Source organism: Ambystoma mexicanum, chromosome 5q (assembly GCF_040938575.1).
Source record: "Ambystoma mexicanum isolate Mex_15411 chromosome 5q, UKY_AmexF1_1, whole genome shotgun sequence".
NCBI lineage: Eukaryota > Metazoa > Chordata > Amphibia > Caudata > Ambystomatidae > Ambystoma > Ambystoma mexicanum.
In genome coordinates this window covers 1,152,952,207-1,152,977,600 of record NC_090933.1, presented here as the reverse complement: position 1 = coordinate 1,152,977,600, position 25,394 = coordinate 1,152,952,207, and positions in this window count along the sequence as shown.

The window sequence follows — 25,394 nt, the reverse complement described above, 5'->3', positions numbered from 1 at the left end:
CCTGACTAGCCTTAACGCAGGTAATTTGGGTTTGGCCCCACTCGCCCCTTGCCAAAGCAGCCAGCGTTTTGCCAGGCCTGTCACCTCACCGTATTTCCGCGCAGCCTGTGGACGGCTGAAGTACTGGTCTTCCCTATTGGCTTGTTCATTAAAAAATGTGAGCTCTTCGCTGATCTGGCAGAGGACACTCAGGTCAATCGAGGCCGGGTGGCTTCACTCCAGGTCCCATAGTTTAGTTTCGATGCAGGACAGGGCAGCTCTTTTGGTTTTAAGGACTCCCGACTCCCTAGAAATGGATGCACCCCTGATAAAGGCTTTGAAAGCATACCAGCGGATCCCCAGGGCGGTCGACTGGGGCATATTGTGCTCAAATTAGGACTGTATATCAGCACAGATGTCCGCCTTAAATACAATATCTTTTGCAGAGCGGCCTATTTGAATCGCCAGGTGTTGATAGTAGGGGCAGGTATTCCCACTTCCAAAATCGATGAGTGATCCGTCAAAGTACGCGCAAGTATCCGTGTTTCCACCACTCTGCCCAGCATAGAACCGGATAATAGAAACATGTTAATCCTGGAGGAACTATCGTGCACTGAGGAGTAGTACGTGTACTCACGCGTTTGCGGGTGTAATGCCCTCCATGCATCGTGAATGTCGAGTGTCGTGCTGTGAGTCAGTAGTCTACGTGCTGCACCAGATAAGGGCCTTGGGGCTGTGCCAGTCCTATCCAGCATGGTATCTAGTATGAAGTTCATATCCCCACCCCAGATGATCTGCAACCCCACGTACCCTAGCAATATGGACACCACCAGGTCAACAAAGTCCGGAGAGTCAACATTAGGGCCGTAGGTATTCACCAGCAAATACTCTGTTGGCTATGGCGCAGTACAATGCAGTGTATCTCCCCTCCGGGTCTATATAGCTCTTGTGGAGAACAAACTTAAGTGATTTATGGATCATCGTCGACACCCCTCTAGCACGCGTAGAATATGAGGTGAAATATCTATGTGGACCCCAATGCTGGTGCTATAGTTTTGGTTAGAGGGCCCATTGAGTGTGTCTCCTGCAGGAGCAGTATTTTGCAACCGTGTCTGTTGGCGTACGCCATGATTTTACGAGCTTTGGAGTAATTACTCAGGCCCCGTACATTCCAGGACATCACCGTTACAGGCATTTTAATGATCTAAGGAACATCCCATCACCGTTGTCGTAAAGTGAATCTAGGGCGGAGGCCGCCCAACTGGGGCCCCCCGATGCACTGTGGTCTGCCAATCCACCTCTGCCTTTTTCCATAACACAAATCAAACCCTCTCCACCCCCTCCCTCACCGCCCCACCCAAGCAGGTAGTGTAACCCCCCTCCTCCCACCAGACAATATCAAAATGTCCCACGAAAAAGGGGACAACAGGTGGTTCCCAACGTGGGTCCGCAATCCCATTGGTCCAACCGGGGCCAATACCCAACTTCAAATTAACAAAATTAAACACATCAATCACAGTGGGGTGCACGGTTGCTGTGTGGTGGACACTTGGAAAATAGAAATGGCAATGGGTTACCAGCTGTACATCGAACAAAACATATGCAGAGTGATCACAACCGGCTCCTATGGGCCGAGCCTGAGCGAATAAGCATGGTTAAGCTGACCAGGGGGCGATGCCCACCACACTCTAGCATTCCGTGTCTAGGCCTGTGGTTACAAGTGGGTCAACAACCAACAAGTGGGGTATTCAATAACAGCCAGCCGGTATGCATGGCGGAGAGCAGCCCCTGGCCACCGGCGGTGAACTATGCATATGTGATCGACACAGGTATTCAATGCGTGCATACAGGTGAGACAATAAGGCTGTATTGCTATCAACACATAAAGGAACAAGCAATAGTTAACAGATAGCTGAAATACGAAGTGATTTGAGGTTAGTCATCAACCATAGGGATGCCATTGGGATTAGGCAGTGGTATCTGACACTCTATAAATTTGACAGGCTTCTCGGGCACCGTAAAAAAGAACAACTTTTCTTTGAAGGTAATTTTGAGCCGGGCTGGGAAGAGGATTGCATATCGGACATTACGCTAACGTAGCAGTTTCTTGACTCCCAGGAATTGATGCCTCTCCTGTTGCACCCCAACGGAGAAGTCAGGGAATAGCCGAATGGTATTTGAGTGAAGGCGTAGGTCACCCTTTTTGCGTGACAGGCGTAGGATGAGGTCCCGGTCCCTATAGTTGAGGATCCTGACAATGATGGGTCTGGGGAAATCTCCCGGCTAGGGACGCGGGGACAGGGCCCAATGAGCTTGCTCCACTGTAAAGAAAGGGGATAGTGCAGGGTCTCCCAATAGGTCTTTAAGTCGATTTTCGACTGCCAGCTCGATGCGCCCCTTCAGGGCATTTTCGGGGACCCCTATTACGCGAGCGGGATTCAAGGTCATCGCACTTTGACTTCACCACTTTCATGTCGCGGGTCAGGGTGGCCACTGCATCCTACAAAGTGTGTAGTTGATCTTCGTTAAGCCTGATTCTGTTTTCTGCCTCAGTAATCCTTGTTCCCGCCTGATCGACTCGGGATTTAAGGGAAGCAACGTTGGCATTAATATCGTCCAATTTTTCATGGAACGAGGCAAAGTTTTTGGCCATCAACTCCATCATGGCAGTGAGATCAGGGGCCATTGCTCCAGGGGGGGCTCGGATTCGGGATCTTCCTGAGCGGATGTTGCAGCGCCCTGGTCTACACGTGGGGCTGCCTTTGCAAACTTGTCAATGGCGCCCACCTTGTTGGTCCCCCTGGATCTGTTGGATATTGCAAGCCTGATGAGAGGTGACCCGACAGGTCAGGCCCGATTTAATGTGAGGCGCAGGGGTGTAGCGGCAAGATTCACCGTCCAATAGTTGCAGGCCGTTGAGGCTGAGCAAAGGTAGAGATGGGCTGCGACACCGCTGATGTATTCGGGGTCTAGGTGGCAGCCGGGCTGCAATGTGGGCAAAACTAAATTAGTAGACTGCACACCACCCAGCGTGGAAGGTGCAGGGGCTGGGGAGAACCACCATAGCGCGCTGCCAGCATGAGGTTAGCCCGAGTGGGATAAGCAGGATATCTGCTGAGGAATAGAGCGTTGTCAATGCGTGGCCGGTGATAGTGCTGGCTAGGTCAGAGGAGCCGCAGCCACCCGTGTGCACTAGTTGCTCATGGGGCCTGGGTTCAAGCGTTAGGGTTCCAACGTAATGAGGTGCCCTCCAGGGCAGCTTGTGTTATATATGGGGAAGCGTGGCTATTGGCAGCCCCAGATCAGTGCAGTCTAGCCGGATGGGGTCAGCGGCTCAGTGCACCTACGTGCGTTGCAGTCCCCAGTGTCTACAGGGCTCCAGGGAGTGGGCTACAGGGCAGGCGGTGCAGGCTGGTTGATTGGGAAGGCACCCGCATCCAAGGGCAATACGCCGAGGCGGGGATCCGGACAGGAACAATGGGGGTGAGCCTCAACCCAACCCAACTCCTCACCTGGGCCGTGGGTGTAGACCGCCACCCGCGTAAAAATGCCCAACGTCTCCCTGGCGTCAGCAGCCGATCTGCAGGATCCAGGGGTCGCTCCACGTTCCCAGGCGCGGCCAGCCGGCAGCAATCCCCCGCTGGAGGTTCTGGCCCGCCCGGGTCAAAGATCGAGGCTGCGATGTCAGAGCGGGAAGGCCGGGTGGAGGCAGCTCCGGGCCTCCAGTGTAGCGCGGCCAGGCGCAGGGGAAGTCGCAGCACATGCCGCCTCCCGCTGAAGTCGGCATCCGGAGTATGTGGGTGCCATCCCAAAGTGCCGCAGACGAGTGACGGGGTGCTCCACAGAGGCGGATCCCAGCCGGGCCTCAGGCTACGCCGGGGTTGGCCCGGAAAGGCGGGCCTAAACTCCGACATGGCACCGCGGGGCCTCCAATGCTCGATTCAGGTTGAAAATACAGCAGGATGTTCAGCACAATGTCGGCATCAATCTGGGTCGTGCAGTGCTGTGGAAGCAAAGCTTTCTGCTGATGATGCCGGATTTTAGGTCCAAGCCACACGGAGCTCCACGGCTAGGTGGCCATTTTCGGGCTGCTCAACAGCACCCCCCCACCTCTGGCTTTTCTTGTTGATATTTCCTTGCCGCCGCCCTATGCACCTCCGGCTTTTCTTGTTGATATTTCTTTGCTGCATCTCTATGCTCCTCAGGCTTTTCTTGTTGATATTTCTTTGCCGCTGCCCTATGCTCCTCCGGCTTTTCTTGTTGATATTTCTTTGCTACTGCCCTATGCACCTCAGGCTTGTTTTTTTGGTATGCAGCTAAAGATGCTTTATGGATATTGGAATTCTTTTGTTTGATGAACAGCCACAGCAGAATGGTGAACCTCAGGTTTACGCAGAGTATAGTTCTTTGCTGCAGTCCTAAATTGCATTTGCCTGGTGGCATTGGTGTACCTAGCACGACGATTTGTGAGAGAAGCGTGTGATAACACTGAACTGAGTGGGAAATGTACTGCTATTAGAAACACCATCAGGTTCATGTGGCAAATAAGCATCAAAATGGCAGCTGTAAAGATTTTGCATAAAACGTAACTGTTTTACTGGGTCATTTACATTTGAGTAAAGTGCACCGTTATGATAAACTTCAAAAAACAAATTAAAAAAGCTGCCGCTGTCAATTCACATAGACCACCATAAGTATAGGGTTGGCACACGTCGTCAAAATATGCATCACACTTGCATAGTTGTTACTATCACTGTTGTGGGACATTATAGAGAATTCATCCCAGTTTTCAACGACATGATCAACTATTTTTTTTAAAAACTTTTTTATTGGCATTTTCAACAAATAAACAAAGAGAAAAAGAGAGGAAATTAATCTCCTAACCCCAAAGAAACCACTTTCAGCAGATGGCTGCGCTCTTGATTGACACTGTAAGTGTGATGTCTAAGTCTCATGCACTGAATCTCTGTGGACCTAACAGCACCCACCTGGTCTTCAACTTCTCTGTTCATAGTGCACCCAATGGCTTTTGTTTCCAGTGTCCAACATTTCCACCCGGCCATCAGCCTGTGTCCTCCCCGCTTGTGCTCACCAGACCAAGCATAACAGTCCATGCTGCTAAATATATAAACAACAAAACATATGTATGCCTAACCCCTCCTCCCAAACCCCTTCCAAATCCACTCTAGTTGCCCCCCATCTCACCGCTGGTCATGCGCCTTCCAAACCCTCTATCCCCTGCCTTACTGCTGCGCCTCATGGAGGTATAACATCTGAAGGTACTAACATCTGCTGGATCAATGCATTCCATGCCGTGACATTTGCGCTGGCTTCCCACTGACCTTTGTAGACCATTCTGTGCCAAACCACCGTTTCAGCCTCAGCCCACGTTCGAAGGTCTCCCCACCATGCCTCTATGCGGGGGCTCTATGATGACTTCCAAGCTAGTGCTAGCCTGTGCTTTTCCAAAATGAAGATGAGGTCCTTCATCTTTGCTATATGTGCCTTCCTGCACCGCCTCGAGAACAGCCCAGCAGGCATGCCTCCGGGAGCCAGCCATTAATTCCTATCCCACATCTGGAGGCCTGTTTCACGATATCCAGCCAGAACACCTGGACTACCGGGCAGGACCAAAACATGTGCAGTATGTCCGCTGACGTACTGGTACGACTCGGGCAGCTCTGCTCCCCCACCACTGGGAACCATGAGATAGCATGTGGAATAATTTAAGCTCTGTGTGTGAGGAATAACTGTAGCTGTTTAAATCTGGCATTCCTGGATACCCTGTGCGTATAAAACATCACACTGGCCCATTTGCCTTTTGTGAAGGCCCGGTCCACCTCCTCCTCCCACTTGCCTCAGGCCTTGAGTTCTGATATACTAAGCAAATCTAGCATCAAATCATAGAGCCTGGAGACGGCATGCCCTCCTTCCTCCAGGTCATAGAGGGAGTCCAGCTCTTTCTCCCCCTCTAAACTCTAAACTCTCAGAGTGCAACTTGAGTTGGCAATGCAACTCAGTCCAGGGTGTCTAAACCCCCTCCCAAAACCCCCTGTGGTACCCAGACAGAACGGCACCACTCTGGAGGGCTTCTGTGCAGAAGCCCGCCAAAAGTGGAACAAAGGGCTCAACCTTTGGTTTGGAGTTACAGAGGCGAACACATACGGCATTTTAAAAACCGAGTTCTGACAGAAATTACCAACCAGTGGATTTATTTAAAACAAATAAACCGGCGGTATGTTAGAGACTAATGTGAAAAAGTATTAGCCTCGAACAATGGGAAAATCCCATAGAGAAATATTTGCGGTCGAATATAAAAAAGTAGTATCCACTGCCACCAGCCAAAACTCGATGAGGGGGGAAGGGACAGTGCCCCCTCCAACAACAGACCCAGGGGTAATCGAATCACCCCTACCAGTACATCCACAATAGGATGGTTTGTACTAGTTCTGTTAGTAAATTTAGGTCTATTAAAGCCAATGGTGACTTTACATGCCCTGGGAGACAGTAGTCAGTCCCAGGGTATGGAGTCTATGGTGGGGGTCACCTAGGACACCCCAGTGTTACGGCACGGTGGGTGCTGTGTAACACACATAGCAAAACACATGAGACCCTATGGAGTAAAAGACCCCATAGCCCATAGAACACATTAACATTCAAAGAAATACCACAAATCATGTCCAAGAGTGGGAGAAAAAGAGTCTCACTCTTGGCAGGATGAAAAAAACAAACTCCAGAAATCCAGCAAAGCTGCTGGGGGACTCACTAGGTTAGAAAATTCAGCCTAAACAGAGAATTCTCCCTAACACTCCCCCCCCCCGACTAAGGGACAGGAGGATTTAATCCACTCCTGGATGAATCTCATACCTCTAGTCGATGACATACATCCTAGAGAGACCATCAGCATTTTGGTGGTGACACCTTGACCTATGTTCCATGGTCAAATCAAAGGTTTTCCTTTGTAAGCTATATGACCTACAAACCCTTTGAGAAACATCAGTCTTTTTAAAGTTATACGGGATCTGGTTGACCAGTCCCTCAGAAGTTGTTACAACTTCTGAACCTGTGTTAGGCTTTTTCAAGGGGTCCTTATAAAGGATTCCCTTAGATCTAGAGGGGCCTCCAGAGGTCCTCACCACCTCTCGGTTGGGAGAAGGTTGGGTTTTAGGCCTCTTGATTGGAGGGGATGGAGATAAGCAAGGTACATGCTTCTCCTCCCTCTTAGATCTACCTTTAACTACTTTAGGAGTTTCCCCCTTAAGTCTAGGAATTGGGTTGGAGTCTTCTGTGGAACGTCCAACAGTCTGAAGGTTTTTGGCCTTAGACTTTTCTTTTCTGGTTTTCCACCAGCACTGAGAATTACCAGTTCTCTTAGGCCTAGTTAGGGTTCCAGTAGGTCTATCCACCTCTTCCTCAGAAGCAGGGGGAGTCACAGACTCTATAACTGGGGGAACAATGATGGAGCTTGGTTGGGGCTCCCATTTCCCTAACATGTTAGCCTGAAATTTGCCTGGGTCAGAGGTCAACTTACCAACACCAGGGCTTGTAGTGGGGTTCTCAGTAGAGGTTCCCACAGGCTTAGAGTGGTTCCTTAAGGTGGCCTCTCTAGCCACTTTGGTTTGATTCTGGGTCTCCGTACTGGGAGGCCTGGGGGTACTGGAGACTACTCCTAGAGTTCTTAGAACGTTCCCCAACAGGACTCTCCCAGGCACCTCAGTCTGAACACTGACAGGAATGAACACTGTCATGTCATTACACTGAATGAGGGCTGGTAGAATTGTAACCATTTGGACAGGGCCTCCAGACATCTTAGTGGGACCTTTGGGTGCCTTAGCAACATCCTCAGGCCTGAAAAAGCTTTCATCCACTACTGTTCTGCTGGCCCCAGTGTCTCGCCTGGCAGGAGTATCCTGGCCATTGACAAGAACACTGTCCATATAATAAACTTTAGAGTTTTCTGGTATGGAGTTGTACACACTCCTATTCTGATCACTAACCAGACCCATGAACTCTACGGTTACACTTGCTTGAAGACCCAAGGGTTCTTCAGAAAAGACTTCAAAGTGAGCACTAGCCATTTGGACTTCCTCCTCCTCAGGAGTGAAGGCTAAGGAGACTCTGCTGATCCCTGTAGGATTACCCTTACAACTGGGATCTCCTTTGATGTGGTCAGTTGCCCCACAGAGATAGCATGTTCCAAATGCTCTCTGGAAGGGTGGCTTGGCCTGACCTCATTCTGGTTTGTGACCAAAAGGTACACTAGCCTGTTGTGGTTTACCCTGGGGCTTACCCTGGTTATTTTGTTGTGTGGGGCCCTCTTTGGGTTGGGAGGTATTAGAATTCTCTTTTGAGTCTTTTTTAGGCTGTTTTCCCTCATCCTTTTTCTGAGTTGCCCCAGAATCCTTATAAGTAGCCCTGTTGGCAACCCACAAGTCAGCAGCCTTAGCTAGCTTCCTGGAATCCAATTCCTTTGAATCAGCCAAGTGCTGTCTGAGCTCAGGAGAACAGGCATCATAAATTGACTCCAACATAAAAAAGATTCTTCATACCCTCATAAGTGTTCACCTTGTAACCCTTAATCCACCCCTCTAAGTTTTTCAACCCTTCACTCACCCAGGTAGCCCAAGGGGTACCATCATGCTTTTTGAGGGATCTAAACCTCTTAAGATACTGGGAAGGGGTCTTCCTAAATCTAGCTATCAGAGCTAGTTTCACACTTTCATACTCTTTCCTATCCTCCTCCCCCAACTCCATTACCGCATCAGTTGCAACAGGGGGGAGCCTAGAGAACAACCAGGTAAGTAACTCATTACCTGTGATGTTCTGGAGCCCATGATTATACTCAAACAAACTCAGCCAATCCAACACATCCAACTTTGGTTCATACATACAAATTAATTCCTTAGGCATCCGCGGTCCTTTGGGACTGGAACTTCTAGAGGAGCCAGAGACAGAAGCAGTTTCAACAGACAACTTTTTCATTTCCAACTCATGCTTGAGCTCCATTTCTCTGAGCCTAAGAATTTGTTGCATTTCTTGGTGTTTCTGTTCAGTTTGAGCAGTAATCCTTCTGAATTCCAAGTCTATTTTTATTTTTTCTAGTTCAAGGACTTGAGGACTTAGTGTGGGACCTGCTATAGGCCCAGTAGGTACAGCTGGTAAGGCAGACAGAGGGGTAGGGGAGACAGTTTCATTAGCCTCTCCTTCCTCTTCAGCCTCTTCATCACTATCATCAGTACTTTGATTTAGATATACACCATTACTATTATCTACATTTGCTGGAGAAGTTGGTTCCACTGAACCAGTACCTAGACTTTGGTTTTCCAGCAATCTTGCTATCAGTTCTATTTTCTTGCCTCTTACAGAAATATTCTCTTGTCTACAGAGAGCTCTCAAACTCTCAGTATTTTCACCTGACAAGGACTCTTGACTGTAAACTTCCATAGTAGACATGGTTTTTGTAAGTTGCTTTTTAGTGCTAAGCTTTGTGGTTAGTTATCGTAAAGTGTTGAAAAGCACTCTAAACTGTATACTCGATACAAATCCCACCGCTGTACACCAGTGTTAGGCAGAAACCTGTGCAGTTCCCTCTGGGACCACTGCAAGAAGTTTAAGACTACAGGAGTTAGCAGTAAACCCAATTGGTAGCAGTCTGCACCACCCAGATTTACCTGGTAGCTGTGGCTGAGCAGTCAGACTTCTCTCAAGACGAGTTTGGCAGTATTTAGAGTATACAAAATAGGGCAATTTACACAGTAGAACAAGCAGACACTGATCAGAGCTTGGGTGTAAAGATATATAATTATTTATTTAAAAACACATCTATGAAAAACACACTGGCACTAATATGGCAAACAACTTCAATCACAGTTACTATAAGTATATATCAATCCCATAACAATATTTTGACAAGTCTAGGTTCAAAGGCACCACTTATTTGCAGACAGAGGTGAGTGCTTTAACCCAGATGGCACTCTAATATTCATTAGAAAGGGAGAGAAAAAGGCAGGGTTTGAAACCAACTCAGTACCAACACTTTTACAAATCAAATGCAAGGCAAGCAAGGCAGGGTCTACTGTAGTTCACAAAGTTCAGAGGCCAGGCCCACTCGGAGAGAGGCAAGGCGGTATGTCCCAAAAGTACCACAGTGGAAATGCACTTCAAGTCTTTGTATGAAAATGTCACAGAAAGGTTGGACCAGTTTTAGAACGAAAGTTAAGAAGGTCTGGAGGCGACCCATTGGAAAGATAAGGATTTAAGACACCTCACGCTATCCGTTTCAAGGGAAGCCAGGCGGACACAGTACCTTGGGAGTGGAGAGTCAGCTCCGGGCGGGCAGTTGTTCCTGGTGGTGGATGCAAATCAGGACTTTTCCCGAAGAAGAGATGATCTCGTCGTAGAGGAAAGTTGAAGATCGTTGCACCACCAGGGAAGAGACCAGCCACGGAGTGCTCCGTCACAAGGCACCACCTTTTGGTCGCGGTACAGTGGTTAGCGGCTATCCAGTTGCCGGGTGCTCAGCACGGGAAATTCGACCACTAGACATCCTGGAAGCGAAGAAAAAGCAAGGGACTGGTTGTTCCCACCAGTCTAAGGGAAGAAGACTCTCCGGCAGGGAGATCTCCTCTGTCGTTGGGAAGTGGGAGTCAGTTCAGCAGGGCTCCACCGGTGGTGTCATCGTTGCAGGTCGGCTCAGCTTCTCCCTCATCGGATTCTTAGGTCCTGTGGCGACTTCTGAAGTTCCAGTCCCCAAAGCCCTGCTTTTATGCAGAAAACCCCCATTCATTCAGCCTAGCTGTCAATCAAACATGCTAAGTGGTGAGCGGGGCGGTTTCACCACGTGGGCCAATCACACCAGAGTGCGACTTGAGTTGGCAAGGCAACTCAGTCCAGGGTGCCTAAACCCCCTCCCACACCCCCTGTGGTACCCAGACAGAATGGCACCACTCTGGAGGGCTTCTGTGCAGAAGCCCGCCAAAAGTGGAACAAAGGGCTCAACCTTTGGTTTGGAGTTACAGAGGCGAACACATACGCCATTTTAAAAACCGAGTTCTGGCAGAAATTACCAACCGGTGGATTCATTTAAAACAAATAAACCGGCGGTATGTTAGAGACTAATATGAAAAAGTATTAGCCTCGAACAATGGGAAAATCCCACAGAGAAATATTTGCGGTCGAATATAAAAAAGTAGTATCCACTGCCACCAGCCAAAACTCGATGAGGGGGGATGGGACAGTGCCCCCTCGAACAACAGACCCAGGGGTAATCGAATTACCCCTACCAGTACGTCCACAATAGGATGGTTTGTACTAGTTCTGTTAGTAAATTTAGGTCTAGTCAAGCCAATGGTGACTTTACATGCCCTGGGAGACAGTAGTCAGTCCCAGGGTATGGAGTCTATGGTGGGGGGTCACCTAGGACACCCCAGTGTTACGGCACGGTGGGTGCTGTGTAACACACATAGCAAAACACATGAGACCCTATGGAGTAAAAGACCCCATAGCCCATAGAACACATTAACATTCAAAGAAATACCACAAATCATGTCCCAGAGTGGGAGAAAAAGAGTCTCACTCTTCGCAGGATGAAAAAAAAACAAACTCCAGAAATCCAGCAAAGCTGCTGGGAGACTCACTAGGTTAGGAAAGTCAGAATTCTCCCTAACAGCCTGCTATTGTCCCAGCCTGGAGCAAAGATGAATGTCTGATGAGCTGGGCAAGTCCCTTTGTCCTGGTGCATTCAAGGTCCTCCAAGCTAGCAATTAGCGCTTTCCTGTGCCAGATGTTTATGAGGTGTCACACTTTCTCAGGGCTAACAACTGGCAGAGCAAGTTTTTTTTTTATATAGTTTACCAACATAGCCTATGAGTTTTTACATCTTGACTTAAACCTATGGAATCAGAACAGTTTATAGATGTACTTTTACAAGCAACAAATCCTTTTTTATTTCTAAATAAGCAGGTCTTTACACAACAATGTACTTTTAAATAGGTGATTTTCTCTCTTCATTCAAAAAAAGCACATTTTATTATTTCTTTAAATTCAGTTTTCATCTCCAGCAAATACACACTTTCTGCAGCTATAGTTCTTTTCTTGAGTGCTGAAGTTGTTTTGCAGCATGGATACATTTATCAGGCATCTATTTAGAGTCTTTCTCTGAACAGCTGATTCTTGATACTGTTGCAAAGAAAAAAGATGCTTTTCCCATGTAAAATGAAAACAAAGCCCCTGGTTGATTCTTTAAGGATACTTTTGACATGAGCTGTCATTCAAATGAGGCCCGGTTCCTCTGAGGCCTAATGAATGATCCTTGGCATTGCAGGGCCTTTTTTTTTTTATCTCAGTGGTTCATGGTAAATGGATGGATTTAGCGCCAAGCAGCACTTTTAAGGTTGAAAGATGTCATTCTAAAGAGGCATTTTGGGTTTACAGCAAAGTAATGCTGCCTCTTTCACTTCACTTCATGCTAAATGTTGCAGAGCACACTGGCACAATCCTACAGTGAGTACTCTGTTCCACCCCACCTGAAATGTGGGTGGTAGGGTGGTGCAGCCATTTTCTGGTTGTTGCAAAAGGCAGTTTAGAGATATTGGCTCGCACAGGAGTCAGCGCGGCCATTTTGCTGTTTCTTGACCTAATGCAGCAAAGTGATGTAGCATAGCACAGCTGAGTGGGTCAAAATATCCCACAACGTGTTTTCCCACAATAATGATCACAAAGTAATCCATAAGCTAATTGTTACTCTGCCTCCCTTGCATTGCTCCTTCCCTCTAAACTCAACTACTGTGTGCACCCCTGCACTGATGTGTTAATACCTAAAATCATGCTGGTTGGGAGCAACATCTGCTGTCTCTACTTCCCTCTTCCTGTTTCTCTCCCATCCCTTCCCCTCCCTCCCCCTCCTCTCTGCTCGCTATCGCTATCTCCTCTTCTTCTATCCCTCATGTATTGTTGGTGTTTTGTTCCCCCATCTGTTTCCGCCCCACCTCCACCCCATCATCTTCTCCCCTCCTCCCCTACACCCCCCTCCTTTACTTGACTATCCCTTATCGGTATTACTGCATGCCCCCCTCCACTGTCTCTATGTCTTGCTGCTATATGAGAACTGTATGATCCTCTCTAACCTAGTATTGTATAGTAGCCTGTCTATCCTACCCATCCACAACATCCTTTACCCTATTTGTGTAAGGCACTTTGAAAAGGATTGTCGTCAGACCTGAAAGAGTTATCTTCACTGTTATATATATATATGCACTTGTTCCTGCACTTTCCTGCCGTGAGCAGACTTGGTTCATTCAGAAATTCAAGAGCTCTGAATGACTGTTTGTTTTTTACCCACTGCCCCCCCCCCCACCCTTGAGCATTTTAAAACACTTTCTCTGTGTATGGGTACTTTACAAATTTACAAATAAATAATACATTGGGCCTCATTACAAGTTTGCCAGTCTGTTAACAACGGTACCAGTAAGCTACCGGTACCGCTGTTACCAGACCGGCAAACTATGAGTTCTGAATGCGTGTGCCTGGCGGGTGTACCGACACCCGTCGAGCAGAGCATGACTGGTGCCGGTGCATCCAACCTCACCATTTCCATTGAGCCCTATGGGGCTCAAATGGGAATGGGGAGCATTTTTTTCTGGTGCCCGCAAATGGTTAATTACTGGGTCCGGCAAGGCGATAATGACCCGGTAATTGGCCATTTGCGGGTGCCAGAAAGAAAATGATACCAGTGGCAGCCATGCCGGTTTCACCAGCACAGCTACCGCCAGTATCGTAATGAGGCCCATTAAGTCAGAAATTGTCCTTTCGTTATCTCGTAGGTCTCTATCAGCTCAGAAAAGTTCATCACTTTCCCCTCCTTAAACAGGTCGCCCAAGGTGATGACTCCATTCAGTTCTCAATGCACGAACAACTTTCCGATCCCCTCCATTGACTGCTGCAAGGGATATATAAGCGGAATCCATGTCCCACTCGCCCATCAACCTCCACCATCTATTCCACTGCTTCCTGCCCAAAGTGACCATTGCCGACCTCCCCTCCTGACCAATAGTCGGTAACTGGGGCACCTCCCTCAGGTAAAACGGTGTCATGTCGCCCCTCAGAAGCTCAGTGTCTAGGGAGGCCTCATCCACCAGCCAGGACACCACAAACTGTAATTGACCAGCCAGGTAATATACTTCGAAATGCAGCAGCCTTATATCCCTCTCCTTGTAGTCCCACCAAAGTGCTCCCAGCGATACCCGACACCTATTCCCTCCCCAAAGAAACCCTCTCACCACTGAGTCTAGTCCACAAAAGAACGATCTCGAGATCTCCTATGGTATATTGACGAAGTGGTACAACAGGCGTGGCAGCACATTCATTTTAAGTACTGCTGTGCGACCCATCATAGACAACGGGAGCTTTTGCCAGAATTCCATGGGCTTCTCAACCCCGCCGAGTACCTTCTGGGTGTTCGCCTCATGCTCCGCTTGGGGAGCGTAATAAATATTCACCCCCTGGTATTGGAAGGAGTCCACCGCCCATTGTATCTCTAAGTCAGGCAGGCGCTGCTGCCCCCGAGTTGCCAGGCCCCCCAGCAGGAACAGTTTTGATTTCAATCTGCTTATGGTTATGCCCGACAGTCTGGAGAAGCCGTCTAGTACTTCCAACATACATGGTAGATTGAATTCTGGGTCCTGCACAGAAAGCAACCTGTTATCCACATATAGCGAGACCATGTGCATTCTCCCCCAGTTGTATTCTGCTCTGGTAAAGACTGCAAGCGGGTCCATAGCCAATATGAACTGCATGGGGGAGAGCGGGCACCTTTGTCTGGTCCCTTTGCCCAGTTCCCACGCTGCTGAGATGTGTCTCCCAGTTTTCATTCGTGCCAACGGCTTTTCATGCAGTACTTGCACCCATCGCGCAAAGCATGGCCCCACTCCGAAGCGCCACAGCGCGGTGCGCAGCCAATCGCATCTTACTGACTGACTCCTCAAATGCATTTATAGCACCTACCGAAGCCACATCCTATTCCGCTTCCTCCTCCCTGGTTTTGTCAATTATGTGGTGCAACCTGTGCAAGTTCCAGGATGTATTCCTCACAGGAACATAAGTCATCTGATCGGGGTGTATTATGGTGCCAATGACCCCCCTCAGTCTGTTTCTCAACATTGCAGCGAGAATTTTACAATCTTGGTTAATCATCCAGGGCAGTCTATACGACCCGCACTCTAGCAGTGGCTTGCCCATCTTCAAAATCAGCACTATGATGGATTCCCGGAGGCTTGATAGCAGAAGGCCTGCCTCCCACGCCTTTTCTAGCATCTGCAGGAGGTGGGATGATAATTCTCCTGCAAATTCCTTGTAATATTCTGCCGGGAACCCATCGGCACCCAGCATTTTGCCCGAGGGCAGCCTGCGTATCGTTGCCTGCAACTCCTCTTCTGTGAACGGAGCATCAAGCATCTCGACCTGTTCCTGCTCTGAGTGGGGCAGGTCGATTTCCATCCATACGTCGCTCAGATCATTGGTGTTGCACCTCCCTTCGGCCTCATAAAGATGCTGGTAATATCGGCTAAAGACCGCATTTATCTCACCCTGGGCTATACACTACTCCCACTCTTGTCTTTAATGGAGGTGATCATGCCCATTCCTTCCTCCGCTTGGCACATCCAGGCCAGCAACCTGCCCGGCTTGTTACCCATCTTGTGCAGTCTCTCTATATATTTACAATGGCCGTGCTTGCCCAGTCTTTCCCAGGCCGCTTTGCTGTCCTGCCTAAGCTCAATCAGCTTCTCATGCTCCGCTGCTTGTACCCCTGGTTCTCCCATTGCTTCCATCTGCTCTTCCGTGCTGGCTATGTGTTGCATCAGATCTTTGCGTATGCCCCCCATCTTCCCAATAGCTTCCCCTCTCATCACCACCTTAAAGGCTTCCCACAGGGTTCCCGCTCCATCTACACTCCCCTTATTCTGCTTGAAGAATTGCTCTATACTACTTCCCATGTGGGTTCTGAACGGCTCATCAAGTAGTGCCTCTGCTCTCAGCCACCATGTCGGGATTGGAGGTGTGCCAGCAATATGTTGCCAGGTCACTGCAAGTGGCGCGTGATCTGAGATGACTCTCGCCCGATAATCGGCCCTAGTAAATTCCCCCAGGACCTCCACCCCTGTAAACATATAATCAATGCGTGTATGCAAACCGTGTGGGCTCCAGTAGAATAAGTAGCCTCTCCTGTGCCAGTGCAATTGTCTCTAGATGTCGCCAATCCCCAACTCCCGCATTAGTATCCCCAGCACCCTGGCTGATGGCCCTTGCCGTCCGACCTATCTAACACAGGGTCCAGGGTGCAGTTGAAGTCCCCCCCGCCAACCATAGGGCCCCTCTTTATGGCACCAGCCAGGGACCCGGAGACCTAAAGTAGCCAGCAGCGTTATGGTTGGGAGCGTAGAAGCTAATGATGCAGACTTTCCTTTGTTCCAGAAATCCATATATGATGGTTAGCCTGCCCTCTCTATTACTTTTGCATTCCAGTAATCCAAAGGGTACAGAGGGGGCTACCCAAACCAGGGTACCACGGGCATACGCCGAATATGGAGATCCATGCACTAGTCCCCCTCATTTCGTAGCTTGTTTGGCTGCCACAAGATGCTTCTCCTGCAGGAGGGCTACATGTATATTTCCCTGCTGTCCATGTATGTATGCACCCTGTTCCTCTTAATGTAACTATTGAGTCCCCTTACATTCCAGGAGACAACCCTGATATTACTCATGTCGCTTGTCCAGACCCCTCTCCGCCCAGGCGTCCCACTCGCCCTCTCTTGAATGATTCCTGTCCCATGCGCTCGTCCCTTGCTTAGACCAAGTAGGCTCACCCGCCTGACTGTGAGAGAGCCTATGTTCCCTCCCCCTCCTTCCTGCCCATTTGCAACCTGGCAACCCATACCCACAAGAAAACCCACCCTGCCCCGGTGCTGTTGCATGGGGTGCAGGAATGGCCGGCGTGCAATTCAACCTAACACTTAACTTCCCAAAAACACTTAACATCCCCAACAGGTGCCAACGGATGTCTAGATGATTGGCTGATAGTCCAGGCCGGAATACCCATGACTGGACCAACTCGAAGGTTATGCCACTGCCAGGGTGTACATGCTGGTCGTGTAGTGCATACAATACAGATTGGTGGAATCGTTGCGTTAGCACCAGGCGATGTAATTGCCAGTCTCCAACGCTGCTTTCCTTATACAGGACTTCACCCTTCTACACGAGGGCCTTCCCCTTCCTCAGCATTGCTGCCTGTTCTGGGTCCCGAGAGACATGTCTGGATACCTCTGCTCCCTTGATCTTGACTGTCAGGAGTGGAGTGTTCCAGGGAGCAATCTGCCTGAAATGTGTGGTGCAAACATCTCCAACAGGACCATCATGTGCAGCTCTGGACTGGATCTCTCACTGCATATTCCCCTGCTGGCCCATGGGGTGCATGGACAACGTGATGGCACAACATGGTCCATCCTTCTTCCGACATAGTGCAGCCAGTATGTCGAGCATCGAGGAATTGGTTGCTATGACTACTTATTGTTGCTAGTTCTTCACTTCATCTCGCACAGCATCTTCCACCCCCCACCCCCACCTTACGCCCATTCTTCACATCCTCCTCAGGCTCACCTTGCCCTCTGCAGATCTTCCAACCTTTGGAACTTGCCCCCTTGAACAACTCCGCCCACTCGCACCTTAACCCACGGATCTTCCCCCCTCTTCCAGTTCACCATTCCTCTTGAGAACCTTCCCCTGACGTTCACAAACCCAGACCTATTGGCTCTGTTCATACTTGTTACTACTAGATGGTATGCTCATGGCAATTGCAATTGGTTATTACCCAGAGGTTTCTAAGCACGGGCCTGGGGATCGAACCTGTGTTGCTAATCGTCGTTTTTGCTTAAAAGACAAGCGCTTTGCCCCTGAGCTATCCTCCCGATGTCAGTGAGCTAGAGCCTCCAGGAGACCTTTTCATAACGGTGGTTTGAGAGCCACACAGTCCTTTTGGGGTGGCCTAGATTCACCTTGCAGATCTTTGCTCACCCCCGCCCCCCCAGCTGCTGCAACATCTGCTGTTTGGTATTTGCAGCATGGCAGCCTGGGTCCCATACTTATGGCATGCAATTAACTCCACCTTCTGTAAAGCAAATCAGGAACATTTGCTCTGTTGCAGTGAAGCCTAAGCTACAACCTTCGCTGAGTGACCCCCCTCCCGTCACCCCCCCTGCAGAGCAAAGCACCGCACTGTACCGTGCAAGTTTCAGGCCATGCCATTGTAGCAGCCCACTGAGCCTTTTCCTGCCAGCAAATATGATAATTTAATTTTATGGGTATTAAACAGTTGAATGCATTATGAGGCATCTAAGCTACCTGCAGCTTCTCCGTCTGCTATAAGATGGGAACGTAATTGATTTGCATTCATTACAAGTTCGATGGTTGCCATGTAAACAGTAAAGTTTCTGAAACCGACAGCGACTGCTGAACAATTGTGGATGGTTATCAGGCCTCGGCCAATATCACGAACAATGGAAATTGAATGTAAAGGTTTTAAAATTCTGAACTGGCGGAGGCGGGTGCAAGAAGTGCGAATCTCTGCTCTGCTAAAACGAGTATTGTTACATTTTGATCGTGGGTTACGTTTGATCGGTTGGCAGAAAATTAGAATTCTGACATACTAGCGAAAAATGCATTCTTTTTGTTACTGAGCTATGATAGAGGTTTACCTAGAATTCTCTCTCTTGCCTGTTGATGGTTGCGTGCGCGAAATGGGGCAAGAGAGTAAGAAGAGAGCAAAGGGTTAAGGTGCACGGTGCAGCAGCCATTAATGTGCCTCGGGGACCAGGTTGGTAGAGGCCTGGAGGGGGACTCTAGTGGTGATCAGGAGATGAGGTGTAAACCAAGTGTCTAATGGATACAGTGTCCTTTCCGTTGATCTTCACTGAATGCAGGGCCTTTTGGTAAAATGCTCAGCGAGCAACGCCGAATTCCTTACATTAAAATGCCTCACATATGACTTAATAGCAGGGATAATGTGATCACAAAACGGAAACGGAAGCAAGAGTCTTGCAGCCATAAGTTGTGCAGTCTTAGCAGTTACACTCACTCTCCTGGCCTCTTCCTCGCTTTCTGTCTGTGCATTAGCGCCAGAGCCACACTATGTGCCCCTCCCCAGGGATCCTAGTACCCCCTCCCCAGGGATCCTAGTACCCCCTCTCCAGGGATCATAGTGGAGGAGGGACTCAGCAGGGCTGGAGCTTTGCAGAGAGTTTTGCTGTGTTTCAGAAAAAAATGTGGTGTGAAATGCGAGGTAAGGATCCTTAGTCATTCCAGTTTTTTTTCTGGAGGAAGAGCTGAGAGACGGGGCAATGGCTATATGGTGACCAGATTTTAGAAACCAAAAACTGGGACAAGCGACAAACTTAAAAGTATAACTACAATTTTCACAGAGGCAGTTCTTGGGTTCCACATATGTTTCTGCATTTCCCCTGCACTTGTCTTCTCCACTCCCACCCACTTCCCCTAACACACAGCTTGTGTTTGCTAGTGCTAGCCCAGCTGTTGCTGACAGCAGCATGGATGGACGGACGGACGAAAAAAACAGATATCTGGAAAGGGGTGGCATTTCTTTTATGGTAAAATGTAGAATGACATCAGCAGCGACAGAGGCTCCCCCAATGTGTGGACCGTTCTAGTCTTTCAAGGCATTCCTTGTCATTGCATGGGTCCTCCAGGAATGGTGCATCACTCTGAGTACACCTTATCCATACAGAGGGGAGGCCCGGGGAAGCTGGCAGGCAAGGAGTTTCTGAAAGTCTGTGTTCATTATTTGTGTATCTGCATACAGTCATGATTTTCATCGTATCCCATTTAGCAGAGCTGAACGTCCGACCCCAAATGTGGTCATAGAGCACACCTGGGGCTTTCACAGGTTTTGCACCAGAGAATAGTGCTACACCAAATACATGGCTTTGGAGAGAGTTGGATCCAGTGGCGGCCGGCCACTATGGGTGTGGTGTCACCCACTCACCTCAATAGCAGGCAGCACAGTCCACCTGTGTGCTTTATTTGCATGGGACACTGTGCGGCCTGCCTCTAAGCAGGGGCACATCGCCTGCTATGCATTCTTTTTAATGTGAAGCCCAAAAACATAGAACATAATAACGGTGGGGCCAGGCTTCCCCCTCCCTGTCATTTCTCATTATTATGCTAACAGCATAGACACTCTGTCAGTGTGTTCAAGTTGTGGGGAAAGGAGGGTAGGGCCATCCGGTCCTCCTCCGCAGCACATCTTGTGATGAGGGTGTGGGCAGGTAAGGTTTTTTTAATGTAATGCATGTAAATATGTATATATGCTTGTATGTTGGTGTGTGTGTGTAGGTATGCGCGTATGCAAGGAGTTGTTTGAATTATGTCTGAAAGTGTAAGAGGAAGTGTATGAAGGGTGGGTGTGCATATGAAGGGGAGCAGGCTGGTTGGGGCTGATGTGGGCTTGTCATTCTTTTTCACTTTACCCTTGATGCACAGTAACAATACTTTACTGCCCATCAAGGATAAAGCAAACAAGATAATTGTTATTACGTGGATAGCCTGACCTAGTCTATTAACGTAATAATACTCATCTTGTTTGATTTACCCTTGAGTACTGAGCATCAAGGATAAAACAAACAAAATAAGTGTTATTACGTGGATAGAGTCGTCTACATTCCATTTTGTCAATCTAGCAACGTGATATGTTATTATGTTTGCTTTACCCTTGATGCACAGTACTCAAGGGTAAAACAAACAAGATACATGTTAATACATTGCTAGACTGGCCTACTTTGAATCTAGGCCAGTGGTATTACATGGGCAGGTCTTCAATAATACCTATCATGTTCGCTTCACCCTTGAGTACTGTGTATCAAAGGTAATGCAAACATGAAAGTGCTATAACATGGCTAGACTGGCCTACACTAATTGTCGGCCAGTCTGTTAATGTAATAACACTCAACATGTTTGCTTTACCCTTGAGTACTGGGTATCAAGGGTAAAGGAAACATGATCAATGTCACTATGTGGATAGAATGGTTCAACCCACCTAATAAGTTATCATGTTTGCTGTAAACCTAATGAACAGTTCTCAAGTGTAAAGCAGGCAAGATACATTTTAGTATGTGACTAGACTGGCCTATATTGAATGTAGGCCAGTTGTATTACATAGAAAGGCTGTAATAGTACGTATGATGTTTCCGTTACCCTTGATGCTCAGTAACATTTATGGTGTACCAAGGGTAAGGCAAACATGATAAGTGTTATAAAATGGCTAGACTGGCCTACATAAAATATAGGCCAGTCCTCTGGCAGATAGGAACCCTGATTCAGTTCAATGTATGCAGGTGAGCCAGGGAGAAACCCTAGATGAGGCTACAAAGGCTCTCTAATTTTTAGATTTAAAGGACTCTTTTTAGGTTTACTGCAGAAGCTGTCGGCCACTGAGGCCAAAACGTACCACAGCGTGGTTCTCAGACTATAATGCCAAAATGATCGGAACCAGCTCTGAGGGGGCATTCCATGGTGATAATATATGCCATAGGGTGTTCCTAGATACCCCAGGGAACGCTGTCCTGAGGCCCAGAAATACATCATACAGCTTCATTTTCTATAGAGCTATGTACTTTTGAACCAACAAGGAGAGCATAAAAAACGGATCTATCGTTCCCCTGTTCCTCCAAAAGCCGGCGTGAAGATCACTGATTATATCATTGGAATCAGCCCATTCTTGCAAGCGATTCAAAATGTACTTGCCGAAAATGTTGCCTGTGTTGTCCAATAATGATATAGGGTGATAGTTGGCTGGGAGTGCCTGCTGATCTTTTTATACATCGGAACAATTACGGCTTTTTGCCAAGAGGGTGGTACTCTCCCAAAGTCAATTATGGCATTAAAGATCTTGCAGAATACTGGGGCCCACACTCCCGCCTCATCCTTCTATAAATCAATGGGGATAAGGTCTGTTCCCGCTGCTGTCCCACCTTTTTGGGACTTCAATGCTTTTCCACCTCTTGTACGGTTAAAACAACATGTCTGTTTCCTATTGTTGACATCGCCTTCCTGTTTCTCTCATAGGGCATGTTCAGTTTGATACAACTGTATAACTCTGCAAACAGGGACTGCCAAGTATTAGCTGGGATACAACAATATAATATCCGGCCCCCGCTCAGTTGAGAGTCAGTAATAATCTTCCAGAACAGGACATTGTCTCCATCATCAAGAGCCTTTCGACAGAGTGCACCCCTGATTGGAGGCAATTTCTCTCCTTTTAGTGGCTATAAGCATTTTGTTCTCATCCCTGTGGAGTCTGAGGTTGACTTTGTCCACTTTAGAGCCATATCCAATATAGACCACTATTTTTTGTTTTGCCTGACTACAGGCATTGCCCTACCAGCTTCCCTTATGTAAAGCTTTCTTCTTTACCTGACCTGCTAGAGGCGAAATATATGGGATCAGAAGTGTTTCAGGCTTTCAAACTCTCTACCATTTCCAGGGCTGCACCGCCCTCCTAACTTATAACACCCAAGTTATCTTGAAGGACACAATACATAGCAGGTTCTACTGATTGTTCAATAATTTTGGCCCGCTTAACAGACTTACGGGCATGTCCCGAGATGGTTGGTGTTTGTGACTTTAGCTCTACGGGGTCAAAGCCCCCGTGAACCTGACTCCCTAATTATTTTATTAGTGAGGGGATGAATGTAAAGATTAAAAAGCACACCTTGTATAGAATGACCATTTAGAAAGTATTCCATGCATGTAGAGCGACTCACACTTAAGTGCATGGCTCTCAAGTGCATGCACTTCTGCGGCAGCAAGTTCAAATCCTATGGCAGGGCTAACCTAGCATTTCAAGTAGAATGAAAAGCTGATTGATTACTGTGGAGAAATCCCTAATATTCAACGTAGGTTTGGAGTTGGCGGGTCAACAAATCTTATCCACAAAGGGGAAATTTGAGATAGGGTAAAAGTTGACCAAATCTATGGAAAGTTTCTTCTGTATAGATATGATGAAAACTGTCTTTATTCTTTGTTTATTTTTTTATTCTGTTTTGGTTTATAACAAACCTTCACAAAATGATGATAATAATATAACAAAATTACAATGCGATAAAACTTGATATTTAAGCAAAACACTGATTCATGTCCACAAGCATCTTAAAACATTCTAATTACAATGCAATGGTAATTGAAACTTTCAAATAACAATATATATATATATATTCAGTAAAAAAACTTTGTTAAAGGGACGTTATGGTTCAAAGTAAAACCGAAAAACCCCTGAAATTCGGCAGTTATGGTAACATAAGCAACCATAACTCGTGCCACCGTGCACTGCTAACACTAACACCCAGGACATCAAAGATGACATCACAAATGGACATCAGAGTGGGCCATATACTTTTTTTGCAAAGTTTGGTGAGGATTCGTCCAGGCAGAGCGAAGTTATAAGCCACCCAAAAAAGTGCTCTTCCTATGGAAACACCAACTTAACCATAACTACATGGACGCTACCGCCTCCATGTAATATATGTTATCAGATCTTTGAATCTGTCTTGATGTCTGGTCCTTAGGTCCTTTAAGTTTGGGCAAAGAAGTGTTAATTTATTTAGTGATTCCACCACCCCTTCTCCCTCGCAGAATCTACAGTTTATTTTGTTCTCCACTTGTTTGTAAACCTTCAGAATCTGTTTCGTTGGACATAGATTGCACCTGAGTTTCAGGAAGCCATATCTGAGTTTGGGGCAGGGGAACTTTGTTCAGTATTTTGGGAGCTGGTTTTATCTCTCCACTTCCTGATGCAGACCTTAAAGAAGCCGATGGTTGTTTCTGGAGCCCAGTGTTGACATCCAGTCTGCTTGCCAGAGCTTTTATTTACCTTCCCTAGATTGAGCATCAGGGTCTCTAGGTCTGTTCCTATCTGTTCCAGGATGGAAAGGCAGTTCTTTGGGAGTTCTTTTTTTAGGATTTCGTATGGTATTGCAGCTTCTGGCAAGGTGCATTTCCTAAAGAGGCTTAGCGTTCTCCACCGGACTCTAGCCAGTAACTGTTATGTGTACGCCCGTGCCTCGGGTCGTACCACACTCACACTTGCACACAGTCATGCACACAAGAAGACACGGGACGCAATGTGTTCCGTTCCGCGTCCCGGCGGCAACTGCCCGCACGGGCGTGATTTATTCCAACGCGCATGCGCGTAGCCAGAACGAGGCTCGCGCATGCGTCAATCATGACCGGCACGTCAAATCCCTTTTTTTCATTAACGAAAAACACAATATAACATCATATTCCAGCAACAGTGCAAACGTCTAACACATAAACATTTTATCTCGCTAATTGGAAATCTCCCGTGACCTCGGCTCAGTCTCCCGAGTCCAGGACATAGTCCTTGAGGTGAGCAGGTGGTCTGCGGTCTCTCCGCACTGGATACCTCGAGGCACTTGGCATGGTTTTGCTGGGACTGTCTCCATATGGGACTGCAGTCCTCGGGCCATCTTCAGCTGGACCCTCTGGGATCGCTTCGGAGTCAGGGCTCTCTCCGGGGTCAAAGGTTTCCAACGAATACCACAACAGGCTTTCCCAGAATGTAGAGACGAAAATGGCGACAGCCCCATAGGATGGCCAAAGCTTCTCTTTCGATCTGCGAGTAACGCTTCTCCGTGTCCGAAAGCGCTTTGCTCACATAAGCGATGGGTCGCATGTCCCCTCTTTTGTCTGGCTGCAGCAGCACCGCTCCAACACCCATGGGACTGGCATCAACAACAATCTCGGATTCCACCGACGGATTAAAGTACGCCATGGTGTCTCCGTCAGACAAGGCATTCTTGAGGAGCTGAAAAGCCTCCTGCTCCTTCCTTTCCCACGTCCATACGGCATCAATCCTGGTCAACGCCCTGAGGGGCTCCGACAGAGAGGCCAAACCTTTGATGAAGTGCCCGCAGTAATTTACCATCCCCAAAAAGCTCCTCACCTCGGAACTGGGGTGCTGCGGCCTCTCAAATGTCTTTGATCTTAGCCAGATCAGGTGATACACCACTGGCGTGAAAAATGAAACCAAAAAACCCAATCCTGTCTTTGAAAAATTAATATTTTTCACGGTGGAGAGTAAGGCCCAAATCATCCAGCCTCTTCAGTGTGCACTCCAGCCTTTTCAAGTGTTCTGTCTCCGATTCTGCAAACACTAAAATGTCATCACTCATATTCAAAACACCTTTGAGGCCAGCCAGCGCCCCCCTGATGGTATTCTGAAAGACCTCGGCGGCAGATGAAATGCCGAAGCTCAGGCGCTTAAACTGATAGAGACCTTCATGTGTTGTGAATGTCGTGATAAATCTGGAGTCTAGGTGGAGCTCGAGCTGATGATA